The sequence below is a fragment of the Sphaerodactylus townsendi genome, linkage group LG02 (assembly GCF_021028975.2).
Source record: "Sphaerodactylus townsendi isolate TG3544 linkage group LG02, MPM_Stown_v2.3, whole genome shotgun sequence".
Lineage (NCBI taxonomy): Eukaryota > Metazoa > Chordata > Lepidosauria > Squamata > Sphaerodactylidae > Sphaerodactylus > Sphaerodactylus townsendi.
In genome coordinates this window covers 85,724,611-85,742,447 of record NC_059426.1, presented here as the reverse complement: position 1 = coordinate 85,742,447, position 17,837 = coordinate 85,724,611, and the positions used below count along the sequence as shown (strand labels likewise).

The 17,837-nt window shown below is 39.1% G+C and overlaps 1 protein-coding gene across 13 annotated transcripts in view; it reads right to left on the bottom strand.

Moving 5' to 3' along the window:
- The window catches only part of SOX6 (SRY-box transcription factor 6), a 583,835-nt gene that overhangs the window by 138,763 nt on the left and 427,235 nt on the right, over positions 1-17,837 (bottom strand). The window lies entirely within an intron of this gene.

Sequence of the window (17,837 nt, the reverse complement as noted above, 5' to 3'; positions counted from 1 at the left end):
AGTCCCATTATACAAAATTCCATTCAACAATAAATGGATAAAAGAGCAAAAAACTTACAAATTAGAGCTAAGGAATATAAAAACGAATAGTTTTAATGGTTCTATAACCAGAAAATAATTTCAGCCCCTTCTTAGTTGCAAAGCAGTGGTAACAATTGCTATTTAAGAGTAAAAAGTGAAATTCAAGCACTTTTTGGGTTTGAATTCCTAAAAGAAAGTTGTTTTGCTGGTAAAAATCCATATGTTGACCTATGACACTATTTAAATGGTACCACATTTTCTTGTCATATCCATGTTCGTCTCTCATTCCCTGATGCAGTCCAGAAAGGCTACTGTGTGTGCGTGTGTCTATGAGCTAATTTACCCACAAATCTTCTCTGGGGGAAAAGCCCTAAGATGTAGGTTAATAAGGGTCAAGCAAAATATAAACACTTTACAGTATTTTTCAGAATCCATTTCTCAAGAAAATCAACTTATAATAAAAAGGTCTTTGTGCAATTACTGCCATAGCACTGGGGCGTGAAGGAAACTAGCTTTGAACAGCCATTTATTTCATTTTAGCTGACTAAGCCTAGTTCTCAACGTCAGCAACATACATAACGTGGCTAAACTGAAGTTGAGCCCCATGTGTTCAACACTGTGACAGAGTGTGTGGCATGATAATTCCTATGGGTTGTGTGAGTAAACAACAGGCAAACACAATGACATTGTCGAATGGCAAAGGCAAAAAAACTACCATATTGAATCTGAACTGGATAAAATGTATTTTATAAACACTTGGAATGCTTTCAAGGAAAGTACTAAATCACAGGGTCCTTCACACAACTTGTCAATCCAAACAGTTAGCAGACAGATTAAAACAGCTTGAGATAATGGAAAGAAACTAAAAATAACAGAATGTTCATTAATGGGCACACAAAACATGAAGACTAAGGAACTAGAGACCTGTGCAAGTGAAAAAAGCTCAACCCTTTAGTACAATGTGTGTGTGTGTGTGTGTGTGTTTGCATATATTTATATATATGCAAAAGTAGATGTTATAGAACACATAATATCAAAATCTACATCCTCGCATGACCCACTGAAACTTGTGGATGCCATACTGTCTTTGGATGAGGAGGTCACCTGGAGTACCTTCTATCAACTAAGATTGGTTCACCTGCTGTAGCTGCTCCTGAAGAAAGCTGACTTTCCCTCAGTTACTTGATAATATCCAGATTAGATTACCATCATATGCTTTACATTGGATGCCCTTGAAACGAGCTGAAAAATTTCAGTTAACATAAAATATCCTTAATGAGATACAGTGGAACCTCGGTAATGGCTGCCTTTGGTTTACGCCGGTTTTGGAGTTCGTCCGTTGCACCCGGCCATTTTTCTTCCTCGGTTGTCGCTGGGCACCTCGGTGTTCACCTACAGTGTTTGTGCAAATTTACACTTTTTGCGTAAATTTGCTACGCTGTTTGCGTAGTGCATGCACAACGCATGTGTAGCGCATGCACAAACACCATAGCCTCGGTTTACACCGGTTTCGGAGTTCGCCAAGCGCTGCCGGATGTATTACCGGCGATTACTGAGGTTCCACTGTATTCTAGGATTGTGGTGGCAAACCTACGGCACTCCAATTGGCCATGCTGGCAGGAGCTGATGGGAATTTTAGTCCATGAACATCTGGAGTGCCATAGGTTCACCACAAACTGTTCTAGAATGATCCTGTAAAACCAGTACTCTTCCATAGGCTTCCAGTCTGTTACTGGGCTCTAGTGATGGATCTAGTGTGTGTACTTTAAAGTTCTAAACCATTTAGATCCAGAGAATGTTGTCATCAAACTACCCAGATTCTGAGATCCAGGAATGGTACCCATCATGAGCTAAGGTTAGATTAGTTCAGTACTGGGAAGAAGCTTTTTGGCCACTTCCTCAGATAGTGAAGCTCAAGAGTTAATTCTGAATAATTGGAACTATTTTATTGTAACCTATACACAACTTTTGATATCTGTGACTGAAAAAGCAGTTGGCAAATGTTTTAAATAAATGAATGAAAAATATAAAGAAGATCCTTGCTGGATCAGGACACTCTAAAAAAGCATCCTTTTCCCCACAGCAGCTGGCAAGACGTCCTGGAAGATCACGGAGGTGGCACAAAAGTCAAAGTCTTCCCCTGCTGCTGCTTCCCAGCAGAAGAAATTCAGATGGATTATAGCTCCATCAGAGGGAGTACACCTCTTAATATGAAGGTCTCACTCAACTACCATAGCTACTAATGATAGAGAGATGTATCCTTTATGAATTTCTCTAATCTCCTCTTAAAGCCATGTAAGTTAGCGGTCATTATCATGTCCTGTGGCAGAACACGATGGTTGTCATGGGAGGAGGTTATTTATTTATTTACCTACTTACTTTACTTACTTCATTTAGCCTTTCTTCTCAATGGAAACCCTAAGCAACATATATATTTTTTCTGTCCTCTTGAACATACCATCCATAAATTTCTATCATAACCCTGATTACAGGTATTTGGGGAGCGTGTGAAAAGATTCTGTTTGCTTTTTTTACATCATGCATCATTTTATAAATGCCTATCATATCTTTTTAGTCCCAAACTCTTCAATCTTAGGAAACCTTGATAGTTTTGGGTATCCTTTTCTGCATATATTGCTTTTTGAGATTTAATGGCTAGAACCAGACAATATTCTAAATATATCTGCACCATAGAGCTATACAATAATATATTAGTCACCATCGTAATTTCAGTTTATTTCCCCAAAATCCCTACTACAGAATTTGCCTCTCTTTTTAGTACCACCACACACTGTGTAGACATTTTCATTCAGCTGTCCATCATAACCTAAACATTTCTTTCCCGCTTAGTCACCATGAGCTCAGATCTCATTACTGCTTATTTAAGAAGAAGGCAATGTTTCATATTTTTGAACAAATTAAACTGTACCAGTCCCAATACTGATCCTAATCCCTTGGAGCCCCTCTGCATACTGTCATATTGCACAAACTATTTGTTACTCCTATATTCTGCTTCCTATCCTTTAAATAGTTCTAATACAAAAGATTCCAGTCCACCGAGATCAACAAGTTTTTAAAGGGTATGGGCTTTTGAGAGTCATACTCCCCCAAATCTTGTTGGTCTCTAAGATAATACTGGACTGGAATCTAGCTATTTTACTACAAACCAACCTGACTACTCTGAGAAACTAACAAGGGACTTTTATTCCATGATGTTTATATGATTATTTTTAGCCATCTGCTTGTTAACATTCTCAAAGAACTCCAACAGGTTCAACAAGCATACACATTGCCCAGCATTCAGGATCAAGTCCAGGACCTGATCATTTGTACTCAGTTCCAGGATTAACTGTTACAAAGCAAAATAATATATGGTAGCTAGACATGCTGTTATCTGTGTCAGAACTATAATGTGCAAGGTCTGGGGATAGCTGTATCTCACTCTTAGCTTTCCGCCAGGTTTGTGTAACTTTCCGCCAGGTTTGTGTAATCTGGGTATGCATAAAGTAAATATTGCAGATGTAACTGTTAATGCTTTTTACAAGTTGATTTAGGAGGAAAGGAACAGCCAGATTCATCAAAGCAGACAGATGCCCAGAAAGGTTAATTGCTTCTATGCTTCTTGAGTCTTTCTGAAAACTACGACACCAAACAGATGCCCAAGAAAAACTTAAAACTGGCTTTCCCTCTTATTCATAAAAGCACTGCATTGTTGCACCATCTATGCCTTTTTTCCTCTTCTGCTAACTTGATGATGATGTCTTTTTATTTTTGCCATCTGCCCTGGAGCTTCATTAAAGATACATGAATGGACTAACTGGCCTGATATCTTGTGAGGAACAGGTGCCATTGTCTGTCCCTGAAGACTTGCACTAAAGATCTGACTCGGAATACTTGAGAAAGAGCATCTGCAGCAGTCAGTCAGAGAGCAACTTGGCAAAGACCTTAGTATGTGCTGATGTGCAAACAGAGTGACACTCAAGGGGACTCATTTTCTCTTTCAAGAAGATGTAACTTATTTTTCACATGATTGGAAACAAGTATTAAAAATGAGTACTCCTCTTGTTTCCTGCTTGGCATGAAGCCACAGAATCAAAACTACATGATAAAATACTGATCCAAAGGAAACAGTTGTTGATGTCTTCTAATTTACTAAACAATTTTTCACATAACATAATCTTATTTGACTATGGTCCTATTGGTGTTTGAGGTTTGGATAATACTTTGTGGCAAGCCACAGGACCTTATGAGGTGGTGATTTTTTAATACAACTAATATCTGTGTACTGTTACCAAGCAATATGCTGAGTGACAGCCAAAAAAACAACAACCCAGTCATCAGCTGTGAAGCTGTCATTACTTAGTCCTATGCATAGCAATGGAAAAATCCAAGTATTTTCAAAGGGATTTGGCATAAATGGAATATGGACAGCACAACATTTGTTTGATTCCTCTCTTTTTTGAGCAACACCTCAATGGCCTGAAGGCATGAAAAGGACTCTATGTATGTTGGCCCCGCAATCCTGAAACAAGAACAAATTAATGTTCAGCACTAGTTTTAGGAGAATGCTACTTTTTTTCCAGCACAGAACAATTATTTGAATGTCCATATACATTCCTTTCTAAAATACCATTGCTCTTTTCTTTTCCCAAAGGATAGATACGGGGATGTTTCAGTAAATAAAATCATACTAAATGACATCAATGGCAACTCATAATATGTTTATTATAAGAAGAGAAATGAATAAAAAAGTATTGTCTTCTCTGTGGATACCATTCACAGAACTCCTTAGAAAACACATTTTTGTTGTCTTTTGACCCTGTTTATGTCCCTAAGAACCCTTATCTTTTTCTTATAAAAATTTCTTATAAAAAATTTAGAAAGACAGAAAACAATAAACATTTTCTATGATAGGCCTTCTTATGGGCAAGGAAGCTCCAGTGTACATGTGAACTGAAGCCTTCAAAATTCATACACATGCATTTGTACACACTATCATTGATGTAGAAGTCACTGGTATTCTTATAGCCAATTAATCCCTTAACTGAAAAATTAGAAAAGTCTAATGCACAATAATAACTGTGTACATGTTATTAGATTAAATCCTGTATCTGGATACAGTGTGTCACAATTCAAATCACTTTGTTAGTGTTGGCCAACTTCACAGCAAAGAAGGCAGGGGTGTAGCTATGGTAAATGGAGCCCGGGGCAAAATCTGAGTTTTGCGCCCCCCCCCGGGCAGCGTCCCTCCCCCACCACAACATTTTTTGCACCAGGTCATCTCAAAGTCACCATCGCATTATAGAACATGCCCCAACACACAAATCTGAACATACCCAGGGCTCCCTAGTTTAAACAACATTGAAAGTGATGCTATTTTTGAAGGCGGGGAATCCACCTTGAAACAGCATCACTTTTAATGTTGTTTAAACTACAGAGCCCAGATTCTCCTTTTAAATCCACCTTAAGGGGATACTCTGGGCTCCCTAGTTTAAACAACATTGGAAGGTGATGCTGTTTCCAGGGTAGATTCCCCACCCCAAAACAGCATCATTTTCAATATTCCAGTTATTAATGTGTTTTCACAATAGGGTTGCGTGGCCCGTGAGGGTCTGAGGTATATCTTGTTCCTAATGTTTCACCTGCATCTGAGGCTGAGGTATTTTCACCAGGAGGTGTATCACAGAGAGAAGTCTATTATACACTGTGTCCAGCCTTCTCTTATAACCGACTTCTCTCTGTGATACACCTCCTGAAGATGCCAGTCACAGATGCAGAACCGCAAAACGTTAGGAACAAGATCTAGACCACTGGCCACAGCCTGCTCAACAAACCTCCCACAACTACCAGTTGAATCTGGTTTTGAAAGCCTTCAACAATACTTTCTTCAATGTTTTTTTTTAAATCCTAGGGGAGCCCAGATTCTCCCCTTTAAATCCCATTCCAAAAGAGGTGTGGATTCTAAAGAGAACCCATAGGGGAAAAATTGAGAGAGTGCCTGTCATCAGGGGATCATCATGTTTAAGCTAACAGTGCTTACCAAAATTCTTAGGCTATCTTCAGGAGACTCCTCCTGAGTGAAACCACCCAAGGTTTGAGTAGAGAAGTTTCGGTTCAGGAAGCCCAAAGTTATGGGACCCTCAAAAGGGTAGCCCTATCTACCATTAGCTCCCATTGGAAACAACGGGGATGGGGGGCATTCCTTTTAGGGGGGTCCAGCAACTTTGGACCCCCTGAACCAACCTTTCACCAAACCTGGAGTGGTATCAACAGGAGACTATTCTTATGATACCTACCTAGGTTTTAGTGAAGTTTGGATTCAGAGGGTCCAAAGTTATGGACCCTCAAAAGCCGATAACCCATCCCACTTAAGCTCCCGGCTTGGGAAACAATGGAGGATAGGGTCACCCCCTTTGGGGGTCCATAACTTTTGACCCCCTGAACCAAACTGCACCAAACCTGGTTGGTATCATCAGGAGAGTCACCTGACAATAGCCTGAAATTTTGGTGCTGCTAGCCTAAAATCTGCGCCCCCCTGCAGGCCAAAAATGGAAAAAACCCTGAAAAACAGAAAAAGCCACAAACGAACCTGCAATTTTTGCGCCCACCACAAGGGGGCGCCCGGGGCACTTGTCCCCGGATGTCCCCATGGTAGCTACGCCTCTGAAAGAAGGTGTTTGTGTTGTTATGTGTACAGATAACCCAGATGATGGGATGAGTGCTAATAAACTTCTTGGTATTGATTTTGCTTCTTTTGGTCTTCTCAGTCCCTATTTTTACTACCTTGTGTCTTATGTTTAGCCATACATGCTGAAACTACAAAAGGCATATAATATTATTTTAAAATGTTAAAAGAATGAAAAATGATTAATTAAATGACTGTATATGCTTTCAAGAAGCAGTCACTAGGAGGGAACAAAAATCTCTCTGCTATAAAAAAATTAATAAAACATGTTATGCAAAAGTGAATTTATGGTTCATTTGAAATTAGATATCTACCATCTTCTCAATCCATACAAATGCATAATCTTGTCAATTAAATATTATTGTTAAGGTCTAGTAGTATGTTAAAATCACTTTAAAGTGCAACTAAGGAAAATTCATGTGTGTTTATTACTCCTTATGGGTCTATTAGTGGGCATTTTATTCAGATTCGTGTTGTAAAATCTGCATAAACTCAGCATATTGTTATCCCCATGTGTGCATTTGTTTGGTTAAAGCATAACAGCAAATCTCAGTTACTACAACTTTTGAAAAAGTCAAGAGAGCTAACAGAGTCTCACTTTTTAATCAGATCAAAACAGTTCATCACTAAAGGAGTGAAGAGCTGACTATTATGCAAATTCTCACAGCTAGTGGTCAGTCAGCCATCACAGAAGACTGAACAAGTCAATTAATTCAGATATTTAGGAAGACTAGTGAAGACGTATATATTTCTAATATCCACTGTGTCCTATTTCCTCAGAAATAAAACCAAAATATTGAACACTGTTTTCCTTTAGAGCTGAGATTCAAACAAATTAGTTCTACATTTTTACAATGTTAATTTATGTGATAATTGATCTAGATTTGGAGATAGTAAAACTTCTGTCTGATATAAAAAGCTCTCAATTAACAAGAAATTGTGGAGTACATTGTGACAGCTGTATGGCAGTGGCATTTTGTCCACAAGTCCGCAGTGGACAATTTTTCAGATCTTGTTTCTTTCTGTATTAACTTGTGGAAAGAAACAGATAGTGCCAACACATCCAGTGCTTTGTAGAGCAACCCTTCTACTTTCAAATGAAATTCTTAACCATGATGGTGTCTGTGATGAAATACCATTAAGGTTAATGTTGAATTTCAATATTTTAAGAGTTCAAAGATTTATTCAGCTCCTATTTACTATGGTACAAAAAGGAGCCAAGAAGATATCTGCCTGGATCTAAATTACCCCAATGAAGTTTCTAAGGTTTGTCTTACATACATTTGCATGAGGAGGGTGATTCTTAATTGAAAGAAAAGAATCCAAGAGAAAGAAATAGTGGATCTAGGGTCCAGAATATTACATAATTACATTTCTAATTCATATAATATTGGTAGCAGAAAAGAATACTAGGGGTAAGGTGGGGTTGAGAATAAAACTTGAGAGGTGAACTGATTGAAGTCCACTGGCTTGAGACTACACATGGTAGAACCAAATACCTGTAGGACATTCCTCCACATGGTAGAACCAAATACCTGTAGGACATGTTTCACCACAGTGCCCATGATGCCACTTCATGATTTGTAAATTCACTGATAGCTGTTTCTCACATGCAGCCAAAATATTCTGCTTCAGGTGACCAGACCAAAAAGCAAGAAATGTCTATTTCCTATGCTACTAATGATACTAACTGTGGTTCCATGATGAAATACACTATCAGATCTACATAGAATTATCAGTCATCTACAATGAACCTTTGTCCAGCTGTAACTATTTCCCTACTACTACAGCTAGGTCTTATCTGCTCAGGAAATGCCTGTTTTAATGGACAGGTAGGAGATTAAACCTACAGCTGCTGAAACACAATCTCCACTGTTAGATAGACTTTCACTGAAAAGTACTACAAACACATAATTTGTTTATGCTGTAGCAGCAATCTTTGACAAAGCAGAATGTCTAACTGAGACAAATGTGGTTAAACCCATTTATTGTATTATTTCTGCTACACAGAGCAAGCTCTTAAAACACAGAAACTAGACAAGACACAAAACTCTGGCTGACTAAAAGAATCAAGAATAGATGACTTCTTACACTAGCTCCCTTTACACAGTAAAATATGCCTCCTGCCTGGAAAAATATTCATCGCTATTTTTTAAGCATGAGGTTTTAAGCATGATTCTTCCATTTTCACATGAAAGATTTGTTTTATTTTACCTGGTAGAAACTGTACTTCTCATAATTCGAAACCAATCTACCCACCATAATACATTGTTTAATATATGTGGCACATATTCGCTCATATTGTCCTAGAAACTGTGACATCAACAGATAACTGAATGTCCTGCTCCTTTTCTGACAGCTATCTAGAACAGGCTCCTGACTGGGAATCCGAATGGATAATGTTCCACAGTATGACAGAGATACAGGTATTCCTCCTTCAGGAAACAGTTTTTGTTATCCTTCCCTACAGTGCACACCTATATTTCCAAGCACACATTACTGTTGTTACACTAGGGCAACAACATTCTTAAGTGCCATAGTGGTACAGTGGTTAAGAGTGTTGGACTAATATCTGGTTTTCAAATCCTGACACTGTAAGGTATGCTTGCAGATTCCCTGATATGGAACACAACTCTACTTCCATAACCATTGTGTGAATACTTCACAAGACTGGCAGTTGTGATACTTTGCCAGTGCATGGTAGGGAATGCTTATCAGTCCCATCTAAGCAATGTTCCTGCCTCATCTCCAAACATACACATTTGAATGAGGGATACTCAGTACACATACTAATATTACAAAATGAACAATGCATACAAACCCAATTCCAATATTAAGCCCTCTGGACAAATGCTTGGAAGTGGGGAAGGCATGCTGCATGGGAAGGATGGCTAAACATATAGGTACTTCATTTCTACCACACTGAAGATTTTTTTAAAAAAAATCCTATATATACCCCATTTTCTCTCCAATGGGAACCAAAATTAGTCTGTGCCAGTTTAAATTATATCATAGTATAGTTTATATACTATTTATATACCATACATGACTTATTTGTACACATCTGTCTGAAACTAGCTATTAATTCAAAATGGCAATAATTCAATCAAATTTTGTTTATATTGTCAGGAAAAAGGGTGAGTGCAGTTTCATCCCAAGCATGGAGAAATCATAAAAGAAACCCTTCCCAACTGAACTAGAGTTGCCACCAGAATTTGCTACCATCTTTAACCCCAATTTGATTATACTTAAAGTTATGTGTAAACATGTTTATGTGGAATGCTTTCACCAATTTCACTTTCAGAGATTTACATCTATTAAAAAGAATTACTTAGCAGACATTTGTCACAAAAGAACAGCACATAATTGAGAGGCATGAAATTTTTTAAAGTGCAGATTTCATCATTCTTTCATATCATTCTGGGAACATGTCTTCCTTATCTTCCATCTGCCCTGGTTTGTTTGTTTTTTTTAAAATAAACTTATTTGTAATATTCTCCCTTAGATTTCAGAGAAGGCAGTTCATATATATATATAGCCATATATAGCCATATAGCCATATATATACATATATAACCATAAATGGACTGAATCCATGGGGAATTCCTCAAACAGCATGGATAATGAGGGGAATCCATAAAAGACATAAACAAACCCAGAATGATGTCTGTGGCTAGCATCATTATATAAGATATATCACCATACATCTGAATGTTCAGCTTCAAACTTGGTATCCATTATGTTGATACCATCACAGTGTGTAATTCAGATACCAAAACTTACAATTGGAGAAAAAAATACTGGAGGGTATAACTGAGCATTTTGCTGAAACCACTTAAACATTGTGATAAGGTGATGAAAGTTTTACTCTGAATGCTTCATTAAAGCAGGACTACGTAGAAAACTGGACATCCAGGCTTGGCAGAAATGAATATTTTCTGTCCCTCACAGCTGTATTTCAGTATTGCAACTTTTAAAGCTGCTATTATCTCAAAGCTACACTTTAATCTACACACAAGAAACGTTTGAAAAGATTTCACATTCACAAATGGAGACTAGCTTTAGTTTGAGGGCTTTGACATACGCCTCCCAGGTCTTTTAAGCATGATATTCATACCCTCTCAAACAAAACAACAATAACACCAACATTTTGGGGTGATTACTAATTTCAGTATAGAATAGATTTCATTGCTATGCATGGCTTGTTAAAATGCATTTCATTCACTTCAAGATAAACATTAGCCAGTATATTTACTCTTCTTGATTTTTTCCTTTCCTCAGAGTTTGTTTACATTTTTTACTTAAGATGGGATATTAATCATTGTTCAGGGGGTGAAAGAATTCACAGGCACAACTGAGGTGCTTTTTTCCCCCTCCTGAGCAGGAACTACTAATTAAAACTGGCAGATTTTACTTATATTTATGTAAATTTAAGATACAAAGAAAGAAGAAAAGAGTTAATTAGGAAGACATGAACAAGGGCAGGGCTAAAGGCATGATCACTGTAATATATGATGAGACTGAAATATCACAGTTCAGGTCCTGGATTTTTGTATAGCAGAAAGGAAAAGAAATAGATGTGCTATCCAGCCTCAGAGTTCAAGGCATTTATTCCCACAAGCTATGGCGTGAAATGCCAGAAGTAGCCATATCTACAAATATATGTTTTGAATATTTAATAGAACAAAAAGGGAAGGGAAGGAGGAATACAGGCATTTTACCAAGTTAAAAGCTCCTTATTCATACTCAGTTCACTAATACTTGCCAGCGGAAAAGAACTAGGGAAAACTTTAAGTTTCTTGCATGACTCTTGGGCATCACAAAGGCGCCATGGACCTAATCCAATAGCACTGCCCTACCCTTTTATGAAGAAGTCTTGCTTTGTTACTTTATCTTCATATAGTTAACTTGTACAATGCTGCTGCTCTGCCCTATGATAGAAAGGCCTGCCCTCATTTTCTAAAGTCAAATCCCATTCCTCAGAATTCAAAGGTCCTACAAAGACATCTTTTGACATTTTCACCTTTTCTCTATCCCTCTTGTGTCCTTTTTCAAGTTTTCAGCTTTTCTTGTCCATTGTAGGGATAAATAGCTCCTTCCCCCCACCCTTTTTCTTTTTCCTCCCCCCCTTCTCCAACCAGGTACCATAAATTTGGAAGACTTAGAAATTCCAGATGGACATCAGGAAGTACTACCTGACCTAGGGGGAAAGATATCTTGATCCAGCCTGCCCAGGTCAAAGGAGGGTGGGGTCTGGGATCTGATAAATTGCTGGGAGTGGAGGGATGAGGTCTCTTCTCTCTTTCCTTCTGCTGGGGAGCAGACCTCTTGCCTGGGCTGTCAATGGAGCAGCCATTTTTGGACCAAGTGCTCAGTCAGGTAATGTGAACTCTTTGAGAATTGAAACCTTCTCAGTTTTACATGCCTACCCTATGTTCAACAACTCCTGGCTAGGGTATGTTAAGAGATAGGGGCAGGGGATTTGCATTTCTATCTCATTTGCTTTGGAAACCCTTGCTCAATCTGGTGCTCTGCTAAAAGATAATTGTAACTTTTATTTTTAATAAATACTTTAAAAACTTTAGATGTGGAGAACAGTTTTCTGTACCATGAATGCCCCACTCTCTTGTTGTTATCTAAATAGGAGGAGAGAGAGGAATACTGAGCAGCTTATCCTCCAGGGTCTCCAATCTACCCTGTGGAAGCCAGGAGAGGGGAACCAAGGGGAAACTGAGGCAGAGGCTTCACAGTTGGAAGGGAAGCTGGGGAATCCTGATCTTCCCCAGCGGGCAGTCCTCAAATGATCAGGCAGTTTACCCAGAGAGAAAGCTAGCCCTCCCCAGGAAAACTTGGCAACCCCTGGGAGAGTGCAGAGAGCCACATCCACCATATTTTGAGTCAGGGTCTCTAGCCAAGGAAGTACAAGAAGGAGCAAATGTTTAACCAAGGCAAAGTGGAAGGACAGATAAGACTGTGGGAGAAAAAGCAAGTGAAAGTGTTGGTAAGGATAAGGGTATTCGCAAGCTGCACTTTGCCTAGGAACCATAATTCTTTTCTCAGCCACAGAATTTCTAATTGTTTTTTTAAAGCAGCATTTTAATCTTTTTAAACCTTGCTTAAATACTGCCACCTTTTACTTTTTGCAACTCCGTATTCTGCTTAAATGTTTAGAGTTGTCTAAATTTATTTCTTGGAAATGACCAAAAGAGAAGGCTATTTCATTTAAAAGGTAAAAAGAGTAAACAAATAAGTCTTGTTTCTGGAAGATTTGCTAAACTTCTCATCCATACAACTTTAGCTTGCATACTCCTCAGGGCTGTCATAATTTCTCCTTTTCCTTTTATTGAATGTCAAGGTTGCTGAGTGCTGATGACACAGATCACTGCTGGGGCTTCTTCAAAGCTGTATTATGCATCCAGCTGCATTGCCTATTTGACACATTCCCATGAAGTAATTGCTTGAATCGTTTCCTTGGACAATCAAATTCCTATCAGCATTCTGCCATGCTCAAAAAGAACAACTTTATAAGAGAACTTTATAAGATAGCCCCCTAAGACAACTTCTTCACAAGCCTGCCCAATGGACAAAGAGTACACAGAGCAGCAGTGGAACAAAATATATTATACAAGTGAGTTGATATTCTTATTTGCCAGTGTTGTTTGTCTTACACACAGCAAACAATCACTTAATCACATATCATTCATCTTAATAAAACTGTTTGATATTATTGCCGAGATTCTACTTTATTCAGGCTGTTTCCGCACGGCCCATTAACGACGGCCTGGGGGTGGTAAAAACACCGCCCCCAGGCCGCTGTTCGCACAGGCGCCTGACTGGCGCTTTCCTTCCCCAGAAAGCGCTCTTTGTATTTCTAAACAACAACAACCTCCTTTAAAGGGGTTGTTGTTAGAAGCGTCTTCAACCCGGAGGGCGGCGGGCGCAACCGCCGGAAGACTGTCTCCGTAACGGTTCTTTCGATTCACCGGTGTCACTCGTTTGCTGGGCGTTGCGGTTCCCTCACAAGACACTGTCCCCTCCCGACCTCCAGGGGTCGGAGGGCAGCGCAGCAGGGCTGTGACGCCAAGCAGGCACGGCACGCAGGACACCGCGTGAGTGGGGCGAGATATGGGAAGCAGGCGACTTCGTCTTGGCGAATGCCGCCTGCCGTCTCACCGACACTCCAGCAGCCATCGCTCATGCTTGAACGGAAAGAAATTGGTATGCGCCCACGCCGGCCAGAACTCTTTGGCGGCGTGCGTAATACATCCTGGCACGTAAGGAAACGGCCTCAGTGAAAACTACATTGATTTAGTGCAGTGGTTCTCAACCTTCCTAATACTGCGACCCTTTAATACAGTTCCTCATGTTGTGGTGACCCCCAACCCTAACATTTATCCATTTTACAGATGGAGAACACTGATGCAGAAGAGTCTTAGGTGACCCCTGTGAAAGGGTCATTCGACCCCCAAAGGGGTCCCAACCCCCAGGTTGAGAACCACTGATTTAGTGTTTTACTGTTTCACTTTCTTTTTCCTAAATTCCAGCAAAGGCTAGGGCCCAGTAATGCAGAAAATGTCATTTTACAAATGTATGCTAATACACTGATCTTCCTAATCTCAGCTATGATTATTCTTGATTAATATATACCTTCTCTTTGCAAACGTAACTGGGATATAAGAAAGAAAGATAGGATACAAAGAATTAACAGTGCAATTCTAAGAAAATTTTCATGGAAGTAACCTTCATTGAATAGACCTGAACAGTATTTTCAGTAGAACTGCTTGGGATTGTTTATCAAGAAATGTGTGCCATATAACTTGTACATACCCAGTGGGATTTTTTTTAACTTTTCACTTGCAGGAATAGTTTGACTATTTCTGCTATTTAAGGAGTTCCTGATGGGTTTCTCATTCTTCTGAAAATATTGTACAGTTCAGAGCAGCAAAAATAGGCCATGAGAACTCCTTTTTTGGAGCTTGTTTCCAAAAACAATTGGCTTGGAACACTTCCCTGATCCCTTGCGAAGATCCAGTTAGAAGAAAGAAATACATTTGCCTGGGAAATCAGGAGAATTAAAGAAAAATGATGATAAGCATTCAAACAAAAAATAAGGACAAATTGCTTTTTCGGGGGAAGGGGGGTTGGTAATGCCTAAGAATCCCATTCTGTAAATAATAATGACATGATATCGCAATTTTCATGAATATTTTCTGTTCCTGAATCTTAGCATGTATACCTCTATGGAGGGATGCTCGCAAAACAAGAACACCAAAAACTCCCTTAGGTGCAATGAATTAATTCTGTGCTGGTTTTTTTAAAATGGAATCAAACTTAATGAAACAATATTACACAATTCAGTAGGGCATAAGAATATCTAATTTATGTAATGATAATGGCTTTTCTAAAGAATCCTCGTAATTTTTTAATTTCAGCAGCATAGTTTAAGTCACAAACTTCAAAAGCCTAAGCACCTATTTCTTCATGTCACAATATTACAAAAAAACCCTAAAAATAAATATTGTAGAATAAAATTTTTGTTAGTATAAATAGTACTATCAGACACAGAAAGCCTCTTTGTGTGTGTGTGTGTGTTTATACATATATATAAAAGCCATTCATTCATGGCATGTATACACACATACATAAATATAAATATGCAATGCTATGCCAGCAGAACTGGAACATCGGGTAAATAAAACAATTTGAGGTTTTTAATTCCTTAAAATAAATTTGTTTTATGCCAATCAAGTTCTTTCAGTTGAACCACCCAAGCCAAAAGAAAAGAAGAAAAATCTTGCATTGTTTGCTGTAATTTGGAAGGAAACTTAGTATATATTCACAGTTTTCTATGTTTCCCATCTAGATTAAGCTGTTGTCTTCACAATTGCCTCCCAGCTGCTGTGACTCGCAAAAACAACAGACTCAACTCTGTTGTCTGCAGAAAGCCTGGATTGTTATAAGTAACTTTATTGTAGGCACATGAGTGTGTTAAGACTTTAAAACACGCTCAAATGTCATGTGCACACCCAGTGACAGGCAAGAATAATTATGAAAAAACAAGAATTCTATGTCTATGAAACAGTGTCAGACAAAACGAGCCATTCATTGTATCCCTTTGGGAATACATGAACTCTCCAGCCAGAAAACAAAAAAGGCACTTTTTTCTGCTGGAGGCTGAATGCTTAGCTTTGCCATCTGAGCCCTAAGAAAACATAGGCCCCTCTCTAACTATTGGTTGGCTTGCACACAGTAAAATGTATCAATGCCTTCCTTTTCCAGTCCTTCATATGCACAATGCAGCCAATGAAACGTCAGTGTAAAGACAAAACAGCTTGTCTAACATTCATTTGTTTTTGTTTTTGAAAAAGAATAACCCACAATTTCAAAACAGTCTGAAAATCTCTCTACACAGAGATTTTATTCTAAGGTAGTACTCTTCTTCTCTTGGGCATGTTACTTTAGCTAATATTAATGCTTTTAGTAGGTATAACAGCTGCCTGTCACCACACTTGAGATTCTCAAGAATGTAAAAGACCCAACAAAGAGCAGGAATGTACGTAGTTGTTAAAGGTCATTATCTACTTCATAGAAAAGCCCCATTCATTCCTCTCTCTTTTTCACATCTCAAAGCCTCGACATACCTTGACTTTCCTATTTGTCACATGGCAGAAAATCCTGCTGTGTAGACATGTATTTAAAATACACACTATCAATTCTGACTTTTCCTGCCTGCATTCTCATTAGTCACTTTCATGACTATACTGGCATGTATGAAACTAAAGGACATAGATAAAATTACAGGGAAAGGGTAAAAAATCCTCCCCACCCCAATACTGGCGTTTTCTGCACGGTCTAAATATCCTGGGATGGGGCAGTGACTTATCCCAATTTGTGCAAGATTTTCACATGGTTCCCAGTCCTAAATTGGGGGAGCCCCGTGCAATTTTCCTTATCTCAGGGTTTTCAAAAATCGCCAAATTAGCTGCTCTTTTCACATATCCCATGCTGATCCCGCTACCATGCAAACACCGCGGCAGCTGGGTTGGTTAATTTTTCCTGCCTCACCACCTGATCTCCCTGACCCAGCAGCCCATCTCTCTGGCTTCCCCTTCTGGCGGCATGTTCTTCTGTCCTGTCGACCGTTGCAACCCGCTCTTCCCGATATGTCTCCTCAAGCACGTTTGTTTTTCCTGCCTCGCCACCAGATCTCCCTGCACCATCAGGCCGCCTCCCTGGCTTCCTCTTCTGACATCACATAATTCTCTCCCACTGACCATTGCAGCCTTTCTTGACATGTCCCCCCAAGCACGTTTCCCGCTCATGGAAGCAGCCCGCCAACATTCCACCTCGGTTAATGGGGAATGCAGGTCCGAAAACCACATACTGTGTGCTCATGAAGCTGTGTTTGGGAACTGCGCTCATGTATAAGAAATGTGAGTATTTCATCCTGGTTTTCACTTGATTCCTACATGAAAACCTGCAGCCATGCGAAAGGATGAGCCAGGATAACATTGACCGGGAATTTATGATCCCGGTTGTACCCCGGTATAATTATGCCATGCGGAAAACGCCATAGTGAAGTAAATCTCAGCCCTCAGTCATGATTCTAGAGCTGAGTCAGTTTAATGCTGCAGTAAGACTGATTTACTAGTAATAATTTTGGGAACAGCATGGTAACACAAAAAAGCAGCTGTCTGGAAACAATTGATTGCAAAAAGCCTGCAGACAATGCTGAGTTTGACCTATTGCCTACACTGCAACACTAACCTGACTGGAATATTCAGCACTAAAACATAAGAAATGGAGCCATCACAGTAGAATTTGTGCTGGTTTGACAATCAACAAATTTATCCATTACCAATTAATCATGCCAATTTTTTCTACTTGGATGAAAAAATGTAGTGCAAATGTATCACTGAAAGCTAGAAATTGCAGTTCTTGCCATGTATTTTTTTCATGTATTGTTTATTTCACAGAAATCATACTTGTTTAAAAACTAGGGCAAAAATATTAGAAATTACGGTCAACCCAAATGTGCCAGGATCACACAAACCAGATGGCAGCCCAGGAAGAGAAATACCTATCATGAATTCCACTTCTTTGAACCTGCATTCCGAGATTTTTCAGTTCA